The 12,809-nt window shown below is 44.2% G+C and overlaps 1 long non-coding RNA gene across 1 annotated transcript in view; it reads right to left on the bottom strand.

Moving 5' to 3' along the window:
• Window positions 1-2,896: 2,896 nt before the first annotated feature.
• The window catches only part of LOC115252002 (uncharacterized), a 15,490-nt gene continuing 5,577 nt past the window's right edge, over window positions 2,897-12,809 (bottom strand). Inside the window, exons 3-4 of the long non-coding RNA XR_003890452.1 lie at window positions 8,007-8,118; window positions 2,897-7,607 (exon numbers count right to left, since the gene is read on the bottom strand). This is a non-coding gene — a long non-coding RNA (uncharacterized lncRNA). The remainder of the gene's footprint in view (window positions 7,608-8,006; window positions 8,119-12,809) is intronic.

Genomic DNA, 12,809 nt, shown 5'->3' with positions numbered 1-12,809 from the left:
TGATGTTTTGTGGAATAAATACTGTTTTTTTTGTTTATGGATTTGTACAAGTGAAGTTGTTGCCAGAGAGTTCCAGACCACCGTGGCCAGAGGAACGGCTTCCTCCTGTTTCATATGATTCCAACCAGGCTTCCTGTCTAATGGGAGGCAGAGTTGGAGAAGATCGGGAGTCTCCTCCTTCATCATGAAGATCCTCCATGCCCAGAGCAGAAAAGAGGTGTGCACACAGATATACAAACACAGGTTCTAAAGGGGCGGCACACGGTCACGGAAGGAACGACCGTCAGACAGTGGTGAACAACACCTGGTGTTTGGTTGTTTATTTACAGTGTTAAAGGAACTGTGACCCTTTACTGTCCATCCATCCATCCATCCATCCATCCATCCATCCATCCATCCATCCATCCATCCACCCATCCATCCATCCATCCATCCATCCATCCATCCATCCATCCATCCATCCATCCATCCATCATCCATCCATCCATCCATCCATCCACCCATCCATCCATCCATCCATCCATCATCCATCCATCCATCCATCCATCCATCCATCCATCCATCCATCATCCATCCATCCATCCATCCATCCATCATCCATCCATCCATCCATCCATCCATCCATCCATCCATCGTTGCTCTATTGAGTGTTGTTGCTGACCATGTTTGTCCCTTCATGACCACAGTGGACCATCTTCTGATGGCTACTTCCTGCTGGATGATGTCACATCTCACACTGGTTTCTGGACCACGACAATGAGGTGACTGGACTCCAGTGGCCTCCACCAGAGTCACCAGATCTGAATCCAGTAGATTCAGGGCTGTGGTGATCAGGAGCTTCAGATCATAGTGTGATGCTCTCAGGTCAACATGGAGCAAAACCTCTGAGAATTAAGGTAGTTCTGAAGGCATAAGGTGGAGCTAATGAAACCAATTACCAATGACCTCAGCCTGTTCTACAATGGCTCTTTATGGTTTCCTTTCTTCAAAACACATAAAATAAATATCATTTATAATGTGCATCTTAGAATTCTGCAGCTCTTTCCACCTTCTAAACCAAACAACTTCAAAATATTTTATATTTATTGCAGAAATCTGCACAATTAATAGTGTTCAATGTTGTAACAACAATAATAATACTAATACTATAAATAAAAAGAATAATAATGGGACTGGCTGAACCACAGTACCCCCCGATCCCCCCAATCTTTCCTCAACATGGGATTAGATTGACCTAAAATATGTGCACCAGCCACCGCAGCCATGCTAAAGCCCTCTCCATGCTTCCCCTGAGTGCTCTGCATTTATTTTTCCTTCATATATTATTCAAGTACAAATAATTAATTCAGGATATCAAATCAAGATGTAGGAAATAAATCAAGAGTCCTTTTGAGTCTGCCTCTCATTACAGTAAACCTGGAGCCTGGAGAGGAGCTGGCCGGGCCCTAAAGACAGACTGAAACACTTACGTGGCATCCCGTCCGCTGGAGACGGTGATGGCCTGCGCTGCTCGGCCATGCTGAAGTACTTAGGCTGCATCCGATTGTTTTTGTTAAACATCTATATAAAAATGAACCACATGGCAGGCTGGAGGGATCTAATGGTCCTGGTTAATTGGGACTTTTCTCTACATATGTGCTCTGTTTCATGTTGTCTTTTTTTTTTTTTTAAAGAAATATGAATTTTTTTTTAAATTCTTTTCTTGATGCTTTTGTGTGCGAGAGACAGACTTGAGATATTAAAGGAAGGAAAAAAAGGGAACTTTTCTGTCGTTGGTTTGAACCAATCTTTATTTTTGATCCATTTTACAGCCAGAAAAAGAAAATGTGATGCGCTGAACACGTCTTCGGGAGAGAATTCCAGCAGCAAAAGACGCTTTTATGCAAGATTGAGCAGCCTTTAGCGTGAAGTACCAACAGATGTTATTGTGAGAGCTTCGTAGTTAGCGACATAGGTACAGCAGGTATTATCTTTAGTTGTTGTTGGTTGACATCAGGTGACACCCTGACATCTCTCTTCTGTCAGCTTGTGTTGTGAAACAATATCAGCCCTAATTCATCCTCTCTCCCTCTCTTCTAGGCGGATACTTCAGCTTAGACTTAAATCTGGAGCCAGATGTAATGATGTGCTAAAACCACCAGTCACACAGCAGTGTGAGGGTGTCTGTGTGTGTGTGTGTGTGTGCAGTTGGGCAGATTTATCGAGGGAAATGTATCTATATTCTCCCAGAGCCACTGTGAGGCTGAGCTCTCCATCGCAGTGATAATTCGCAGTTGTTAAAGTGACACAGTGTTGGTCGGCTGGCCCGTGAAAGGAATGTGGGGTCCAGGCCGGACAATTAGAGCTCCATATTTCACGTGCACTCTGGAGGGAGGGATGGAAGGCGAAGGGCTGGAGGGTCAGAACAGACACGCACTCAGAGATCCACTCAGGGACAAACTGAACACACATTTGCAAATGCAGGCGTGCAAGGCGGTGCACTTTGGAGTACGCAGACATAAGCAGATAACACATGGCTCACATTTACAAACAGCAAAACACTTTTCAGATATGTGCATAATACAAGCTAATTCAATTTCCTCTTGTGGCTCATTTCATGAGACGAATATGACTGATGGGGGAAAACAATGTGCATCGGGCTCCTCTGGATAATGTTTTACATCATTAACCATCACTTCCTCTGACACTGCCTCAATGTAATTTGATCTAATTGGACAACAGAGGAACAGTCACCCAGTACAGCCCATAATAAATGGAACCCATACAGGTACATCTCTCCTTAATACACTCAGAGAAAATGCACATTCTTAATATATTTATTGCCCATTTGGGTAAACTGTCGGCCAGCCAAGGCTAAGGTGTTAAAACATGAGTCAGTATGAGTCCTTTATGTTACCGTGAATAATTGTGGTAATTAATGACATGTGGGTGTTAACCGGAGCCAGCTGATGGACCGCTGAGCCTGCAACCGGACCCGCCGGAGATCTGGGAACATCGTTAAAACTCGGAAAATGCCACATTCTCATTTACATTTCATATGTGCAAAATGGATCTCTTTATGGTCCTATGAAATTCAGTTGAAGGGGGAGCTTCCAAACACACACACACACACACACACACACACACTTGCTAAGTGTCAGGGAACGTGGTCTTTTTAAGATGGCTGGATAATTAACCTCTTTCATCCTCTCTGGTGTTGTGCTGCGGCTGTACATTGTTGTTGTTGTTGTTGTTGTATGTGCATTATTCCTTTATCAGATACCTCAGAAACTAACTACAAATACTCATACTGTATTCAGATACACGCACACACACATACACACACGCTTGCCATGGATTTTCCTTTATTTGCTGTAATTGGAAAATAATTCAGGCGATATCAGTGGGAATCAATAAAGAATGAATGAAGGGAGAGGGTTCGTCATTAGAGGCAATAAAGAGGAGAGGTTATGATAAAGATGGCAACGTGAAGGCACAGAGGAGACAAGCATCAAGGATGCCGCTGCCGCTGCCGCTGCGCTCGCTGTGGGTTCGGGCGAGAGATATTTTTCACGTTGCAGAAATAGGAAAATGGTGAAATGATCAAAAAAGATCACTTTTAACCTCTTCATGTCCGCAGCCAGCAACACTCTGACGAACAAGGCTCTGCATCCTAATTCATTTAATTAATATTGCACATGCGGCATAAAGAACGTAAGACCCCTGTTTTACCCTGAGATCATTTAAAAAAAAAAAAAAGGCCCATCGGATTCAGCCATTGCAACAGCTGGTGTCACCATCAATCATTCCGAGGGGTAATTATATGACACAACCACACTAAAACACCTTCAGTCCCTTAATAGGATCTGAGCCATGGAGACGCAACCCTAAGCTTCCATCTCAGCCCATACCACTCATCTAAAGGCCGTAAAGCTGCCAGAGGAAACAATACTGCCGCTCTTCTCATCGCTGAGGTTAATGGCAAATGGGACTGTGGCTGCCGGTGATATTGTTGGATAAATGATTATTGATCAGGTAAAGGTTGAGCTAATCATTAGGCTCCTCTCTGTCACGTCTCTCTGTGGAGTTCTCCGACGATCAGGATTCCTCCGTATGATCGGATCTGATGGCTGCACGGATCAGCACGAGAGGTGTGAGAGGCTGGGGGAGGACGTGAAGGCTGGAGATGAACTCATCGTTTGGGAAAGTGGCTTGAGCTTTTGAACCGCATCAATAATACAGCGACAAAATTCAGGACCAAGTGTGTTTTAATACAAGACAAGATGAGAGTTTAGAACATACGCAGGAGTGTCAAGTGTTTTATGTTTGACTGGACGTTATTTAACAGTGAAAATTGCTTTTATGTAGAAATGGGTCCACTGAGCTCCCGCAGAATTATTGTTATTGTTGCTTCAATTATTCGGCTAAAGGTCTTCGGACACGTTCTATCCACTTTTCAGACATCCGGTGTATCCCCCAATTTAGTCCACAAACAGCTGCAAATAATTTGATATAATAATTTTCACCTATTTGTTAATTAAATTCTATTTTTAGAAGGAATGAATTAAAATGCTTATTTCTTTTCTTGCGTCGACATGACGTGTGTGTGTGTGTGTGTGTGTGTGTGTGTGTGTGCAGGCGTGTATGCGGGACAGAAATCCATGTTCAAATTCATCATGGGATGTCCTCTGGGACGTTGTCACTAGCAGCAGGCTTGGATTCCAGTGTTTTATAAGGAACGGCGCGCAGGAGTAAAACACTTCACACACACACACACACACACACACAAGAGGAAAAACAGCCAACGTGAAACATCCGCTCTGAAACCAAGACATGGTGACAAGGAAATGCCTCAGTCCTAACGGCTCTATTTATTGAGTCGTCGTTAATATTCCTGGCAGTGGGACTTTAACCGAGCCCAGGCCGGAGCGTACATCTGCAGCCAATCAGTGCAGCAGAAAAACTCCTTCTCTCCTCCATTTATTCAACAAGCCCGGCATTGGGAAACACAATGTTTATTTGAAGTAATACTTTACTTTGAACTACTGCATGGCAATATGCAAGCATTTCCACTGCAGCGTGGAGAATTTGTTCTGCAGATTAATAAAGAGCTGGGTTTTTTTTTTCTGACCTCTTTCTTTGTTACAATAACCACGAAGTGTCTGTTTGAATGTAAAACACACAATAGTGTTTCCTGTAGTTTTATCATACGCGACACATGTTATTAATTTACTCACTTATGACCCGAGGCTCCTCAAGGGCCTGGGTTTTATTATTACAGCTCAATGTTCTGTAGAATTCTTCAAACAATTATCTCTTTATCTGAAGACATTGGAGTCACCACGCAGCTCCAATTCAGATTTCAGGTTTCGGGCAAATTCTCAGAAGATTTACAACATTTTTCCCGTAGATGTGGCACAATTTGGTGCGTTTTTCTACAATAAATCAGACACTTTGAATGTTAAACAGGGACTTTATTGACGTTTCTGTTGTGACTTACTCACAGGATATCACAGAACCTTTTGTTCAGTGGCGTCGTGTCTCAACATCCTGGATTTTCCAGAAATGTGAAGCAACGGACTGATGCAGCAAAACTGATCAGGATCATTTCTTGTTCTTGTTTACACAGTTGCCGCTGAGGTTCAGCCTGGGTCTCGCAGAAGCATCCATGTAAATACAGACACAAACTGGCCAAAATCACACCAAAATCACTCCAGAAATACTGTTGAAGTTTATCCTCAATTGATCCGAACATGTAGAAAATCCCGACATTTTTAATTTGATCGTCTTACGAGAGAAGATCACACACTCTCCTTTAAAAAAAACCAAAAAAAACACCACTTGCAAATATGTGTGTGTCTGCACGCGTGTGCAACTAAATAAAAAAATAAAAGAAGTAGTTACAGTAGCTGACTGTTTCTCTGCTAATCTGTTTTGGTGCCTTTAGTTTGATCTACTAGATTCACTTCTTCTGTGCCGTAGTTTTATTTGGGGCTGTTTCTTCTGCGTCTGCATAAAAAGTTTTACATTTTTAATTCACACAGTCTGTGAACTGTATAAATACTGTAGTGTGTGTGTGTGTGTGTGCGTGTGTGTAGGAGAGGACACATGGTCTCTGTTTGTGCTGCTCTGTCAGCCAAATACTGTAGTTGTTTAAATACGGAACTATGAGGCCTAAAATGTCAACAAATTAAGAAACAACTGTATAAATGAGTTTTGTCTTTGTCCAGTTCAGATTCATTGACAGAATAATGATCTAATGAGGCCAAACGCAACTGTGAGACTGTTTTGCAGAATAACTCTCACACACACTTTCTATTTTCTCACACTCACACAATCAACTTTTAGTTTCCCATGAAATACAAAGATAAAATTAAAAAAAACAACAACAAACAAACAAAGCTCCATCCGTGTTTAACGTGTCAGTCTTTTAATCTGTCTATGTGTGTTTGGAAAAATTACCCAGTATGCAATTCAGTTTATTTTCTTTTCACCTCTAATTCAATTTTTAGCAGGATGCAGAATGTATCTTAATTAGTTAGAAATGAACCGTGAGCTGTTGTTGAGATTTATACCATAATTCTCAGCAATTAAACGGGCACCACAGTGACGCCTTCAGGACAGAACGATGGACATTATGAGTGTGTTTCTCTGGGGTCCAGCTCGGAGGTGAAAGCCCTCATCTGCTCCTGTCAAACGCTCTTCTTCTCTTCACGTTCTTCTTAATATCTCAACATCATCCCTCCCTCCCTCCTTCCCCCACCCTCTGAGGTCTATTCTGCCTTCCTGCCCCTGCCGCCTCTCATTTAAATATTTCATCCAGTTGTCTTGCGGCTTCTGCGGCGTGCCAAGTGTCATCTAGATCCGAGGACCCGACACTAAAGTGGAGCATGGAAGGCCTTTTTAGTGTCTGTGTGCTAGCAGACGGGAGGCTAAAAGCGAAGGGTTGGGTGGAGACGGAGGGAGACGCCGCTCGACCAGGCTCTCAGGCATCAGCCGGTGATTGGAAGTGAAAAGGTGGAGAAGACATGGAGTGATAACTAATGTACTTCCTGTGTACCTCCCCTACTCTGCTGTCACCCCCTCCACACACACACACACACACACACACAACGACACACACACACAGCACAATCTTTCAGCGTAAAAGGTAAAAATGAATGTGTGAAGCATCGTTTATGTGTGTGTGTGTTTGGATGTGTGATGTTGGGAATCTGTGTGTGAATGTGAACACAATAGCACTCGATGAAGAGATTTGCGCGTGCACGTAGGTGTGTGTGTGTGTGTGTGTGCCACGAAGTGATGGTGATGCGGATGTAGACGAGCGCAGGGTGACGGGGACAGCTGGAGGAACGAGGGAGGAGAGATGAGTGAAAAGTCTACTTAGGAAAGAGTGATGCGTTCGCTCTGCATTAAGCGTTTTGTGCACGTGCGCGCGCGTGCGTGATTGCAGACGGTGTCATACCTGGGAGGACGCGCTCCGGCGGCACCGCATCATTACCGTCGCTTCTCCAGCATTAACATGCGGAAGAAAGATGAGCGACGAGACTGGAGGCACCATGTGTCCAAACATGGCTGCTGCTACACACAGTCAAAGCTGTGGAAACACAACCACAAACACGATTTGCCTTTTAACACCCCCCCCCCCACACACACACACACACACACACACACACAATGGTCAGGTAGTTCAACACCTCGCCCTGACAAGAACAACGAACCTGCCTCTAGATAAGCTGATCCAGGCAGTGACGGGCTGAAATTACTGTTTTATAAATGAAGACGGGGAAAAAGAATCCAAATGAATATAAAATCTGAGCCTGCAACTGGAATCATTGTTGTATGGAAGGTTCTTTTAATGCAACAAATTTCAAAATTTGTTGGTTTTTAAAACAAAAGTAGAATTTGTTCCTGCATTCCCTGAGATTTAGGCACCGTCACAGCTGAAGGCGGGGCTAGCAACTGCGTTATTAAGGCAAATAAAGACATGAGCAGTAAAATGGGATCTGGGATACCCACAATCATACCTCCTCCTTTCTTGTCCTTCCTGGTTGATAACGACTGATCATGACTGCAGCCTAGTCCACTTGTACAGAAAGTCCGGCCCAGAATGAGGGGGGGTCAGGAGCCCACAGGAGCCTGCAGGGGACCAGGTGACAAGAATACCAAAATAAAATATTTAATATTGGAAATAAGAAAAAAAAAAAAACACTGTGACATGCATATCTGCTCTTTGAGTGTTTTTCAAAGTGACGCAAAGAAACAGAAAAAACATTAAACGGAGAGAATTTCTACAGTGGTAATGACACATAAACCAGTCCGACAGAGGTCAAATCTAAATACCAGTAATGACATCAAAGTTGCCATAACTCAGATATCCAACAAGTGATCATTAATCCTGTGCTTAAGAGAAATATTCCTGCTCCTTCACACACACACATTCAGGAACACACACAGCGCGACCGACCCGCCTCTTTATGATCTCTCTGTTCTGCTCGCACGGCTGCTCACTCACCCCTCCAACATTTGCTTGACCTTTAACCTCTGCTCCATCCCCTCAGGAGAAAGGCCCTGCCCTCGGTGGCACCTTTGCATAGGTAAAAGCCCACGCACGCACGCGCGCACGCGTGCACGCACGCACGCACACACACAACTAGCTCCAGACGCGGATGAATCCGTGTTTGGATTTAGCCATGTGGGTCAACTCAAATCAAACTTGTGCTCATCCACAGCAAGAGATAAAAGGATATATCACCTCCTCAATCCCTAAAACCAGTGGACACGTGCACACACACACACACACACACACATATATATACTTTATATACGTGTGTACAAAATATATTTATCATATACGAGGGGCACTGAGCTCCTGAGCCCTCAGCTTAGCACTTGATCCTCTCTGGGGGTGGTTGGTACTTCTGAGGCTAAACCATCGCAAACTCCAGAACCCCACACACACGCACGCACGCACACACACACACACACACACACATGCAGAGTGAGAGAGAGAGAGAGCAAAGCCTGTGAGGCCCGTTCATGGTGATCTGCTGGTCAGCATCTGTTTACTGTCAAGAATGCTGCTTCCTATTTTCACGACTATCACTCATCGCTTGCACCAAAGGGAATCTCACAGTTAGCGTTGTGGGGGACACATCAAGAACATTACATCAGTAAACAGTCCTCGGTGACACCAAATGTCCTACAGCTAGCTTACCTAGCTCTCCGCAGAAAGATGGAGATCATTTGAGCACGCTGACCCCTCCGCTGGCCTTCTCTGCTGTTGGCCAATCTGTCAGGTGCTTCAGCGCGGCGGCTAAGCCAAATTCGGACAGACGTGCAGCAGACAGAGATGCCAACTCAGCTAGCATCTCCAGGGGGCCCCGGGGCTCCTGACCGCCTGTTTATAGCAGACAAATCATGACCCCGACAACATCCTTTTAACACAATATCGGGAGCTCATGCTGAGGTAGACGAAGGAGGTCAAACTGTCCTGACACGAGGTGTCTGTATTATTATTATTATTATTATTATTATTATTATTATTATTATTATTATTAGATGGAATCAAACCGAGCTTATATTGCCGAGGTGTTCTGTGTTGTGTTTTCCTTCCCTCCTCTGACCTGTAATGACTGCAGTGTTTTCTGTTTTCGTATGTTCAGGAGAAACTATTGAAAGTTCATGTGATCCAACCCGTGTAATGTAAATATAAATATATACACGTATCAACTGTCAAGCAACCAATCTGTTTCATAAGAAGCAGACTTCAGATATTACAGGAACCGCTCGCAACGCTGTGTTGAAACTTCAGCTGTCACAGAGCGGCTCTAAGGTCACATTCATCCCCATCTGCAACAAGTCAGCATTAAAATCAAAACTGCACAGGATACATAATAGGGAGTAATATTCATTATTGTTGGCCCACTCTCATTTAAAAAAAAAAAAAAAAAAAGTCACAGTGAATCAACAACAGCTGTGTGCACAGTTCTGGAGCTACATGTGCTAAAATGTCTGCACACCGCACACAAACTGGTGACTGACGGGTGTCCACCAGTAACAGAGTCACCAGTAACAGAGAGTCCACCAGTAAAAGAGTCACCAGTAACAGAATCCACCAGTAACAGAGTCACCAGTAACAGATAGTCCACCAGTAACAGAGTCACCAGTAACAGAATCCACCAGTAACAGAGTCACCAGTAACAGATAGTCCACCAGTAACAGAGTCACCAGTAACAGAATCCACCAGTAACAGAGTCACCAGTAACAGAGAGTCCACCAGTAACAGAGTCACCAGTAACAGAATCCACCAGTAACAGAGTCACCAGTAACAGAGTCCACCAGTAACAGAGAGTCCACCAGTACCAGAGAGTCACCAGTAACAGAGAGTCCACCAGTAACAGAGTCCACCAGTAACAGAGTCCACCAGTAACAGAGTCACCAGTAACAGAGTCCACCAGTAACAGAGAGTCCACCAGTACCAGAGAGTCACCAGTAACAGAGAGTCCACCAGTAACAGAGTCCACCAGTAACAGAGAGTCACCAGTAACAGAGAGTCCACCAGTAACAGAGTCCACCAGTAACAGAGTCCACCAGTACCAGAGAGTCACCAGTAACAGAGTCCACCAGTAACAGAGTCCACCAGTAACAGAGAGTCCACCAGTAACAGAGTCCACCAGTAACAGAGTCCACCAGTAACAGAGAGTCCACCAGTAACAGAGTCCACCAGTAACAGAGAGTCCACCAGTAACAGAGTCACCAGTAACAGAGAGTCACCAGTAACAGAGAGTCCACCAGTAACAGAGAGTCCACCAGTAACAGAGAGTCCACCAGTACCAGAGAGTCACCAGTAACAGAGAGTCCACCAGTAACAGAGTCCACCAGTAACAGAGTCCACCAGTAACAGAGAGTCCACCAGTAACAGAGTCCACCAGTAACAGAGAGTCCACCAGTAACAGAGTCACCAGTAACAGAGAGTCACCAGTAACAGAGAGTCCACCAGTAACAGAGAGTCCACCAGTAACAGAGTCACCAGTAACAGAGAGTCACCAGTAACAGAGAGTCCACCAGTAACAGAGAGTCCACCAGTAACAGAGAGTCCACCAGTAACAGAGAGTCCACCAGTAACAGAGTTCACCAGTAACAGAGAGTCCACCAGTAACAGAGTCACCAGTACCAGAGAGTCCACCAGTACCAGAGAGTCCACCAGTAACAGAGTCACCAGTAACAGAGAGTCACCAGTACCAGAGAGTCCACCAGTACCAGAGAGTCCACCAGTAACAGAGTTCACCAGTAACAGAGTCACCAGTACCAGAGAGTCCACCAGTACCAGAGAGTCCACCAGTAACAGAGTTCACCAGTAACAGAGTCACCAGTACCAGAGAGTCCACCAGTACCAGAGAGTCCACCAGTACCAGTGTGTGTAGCTGATCTGGGCCCAGCCCCGCCCAGTAACGTAGATCCTTGGGACAGGAACACACCGGTCTGAGGTGGGCCGCTGCCTGTTTGTTCTGATGGTCTCACAGCTGATAAACAGCCACCTTTTAACCTGATCTCCAGAGTTTATTGAATAAAGGACGATATTTCCCTTTATTAAATTCTCTTTCCATTCTTGGTCATAGAAACAAACATTTTTAGGTTCTTTACATAGAAAAGCAGGATAAAATGGCCTCCTGGTTTCTACTTTGGAGCAGGTGAAGGAGGAAAGTTCAAAATGTGACGCTGAAACAAAAGGAGAAAACAAACTGATAAACGTGTGTGAAATTCATGAACGGAAGCTCGGGGTTTATTTCGGAATCAGATTAAAATGTCGTGATTTTTTATCAAATCAAGCACGAAGTGCAGGTTCCCTCATATATCCACGGATATATGCTTCTCCTGGACTCTTAGACCTTCATCTTTCCTTCCTGGGGGGGGGGGGAATCAGTGGGAATCCAACAATCTTTATCCTGATTTCACCTGCTGATTATTTCAGCTATTTATGATGTAAATTTAAGCTATTTTTGATGTATATTTAAGCTATTTATGATGTAAAAAAAAAAAAAAAAGTATGAGGAGAGTTTCATTGAAATGAACAACGTTCAACGTCGACGGCTCCTCACACACGCCCACGTGTGTGAGGAGCGTCGCTGTAAAAACAAGGTTTTTGTTGTTTTGTTGGGGGAGACAATTTGTGTCCTGGGTGAGAAACGTTGGACAGAAGACGTGAGGAGTTTCATGCATGAGCTCACAAGTTGAATTCAATGGTTTGGATTTTTGGAGCCATTGAAAAGGGTCATTTACATTTTTGGGGGGACGATGTAACTTCTTACATACAACCTGACTTTCCTTTCATTTCTAAGTATCAACCATAGTAACAAACACCGACAACAAGATGAAGAAAACAACACAGCTACTCACTTACAGGACGATCTAAGGTCCAACCCTGAACTGGAGAGTAAACAATCTTATTAAGAGGAAAAATTACCTTTAAAATCCTTCCAACATGTAGCCTCAAATAAATGTGATAAAGAGAAACAGGTGTATGCATTTGGGGGCTTTTTTTGTTCAAAAAGGCAGTTCCAGGAGTCTTGGTGGTCCCTGAACCTGACTTTGAGAGAGCACCATTTTCAAGCAGTGTAGCCAGTGAAGTACAGTAATGGAGTGTAGTGGCCTGAAGTGAAGCTATGAAGTCTTCCTAATGACTCTAACACATGTGTGTCTGGCTTTAAGCCTTCTCATTAACGTCACTGGACACTGTATACTGTGTGTGTGTGTGTGTGTGTGTGTGTGTGTGTCTGTGTGTGTGTGTGTGTGAGAGAGAGAGAGAGAGGGAGATACGCTGGTGTTTG

The sequence above is a fragment of the Takifugu rubripes genome, chromosome 13 (genome assembly GCF_901000725.2).
Source record: "Takifugu rubripes chromosome 13, fTakRub1.2, whole genome shotgun sequence".
Classification (NCBI taxonomy): domain Eukaryota; kingdom Metazoa; phylum Chordata; class Actinopteri; order Tetraodontiformes; family Tetraodontidae; genus Takifugu; species Takifugu rubripes.
Note: the sequence above shows the minus strand (reverse complement) of the source record. Positions and strands in the feature narration are given on the sequence as shown.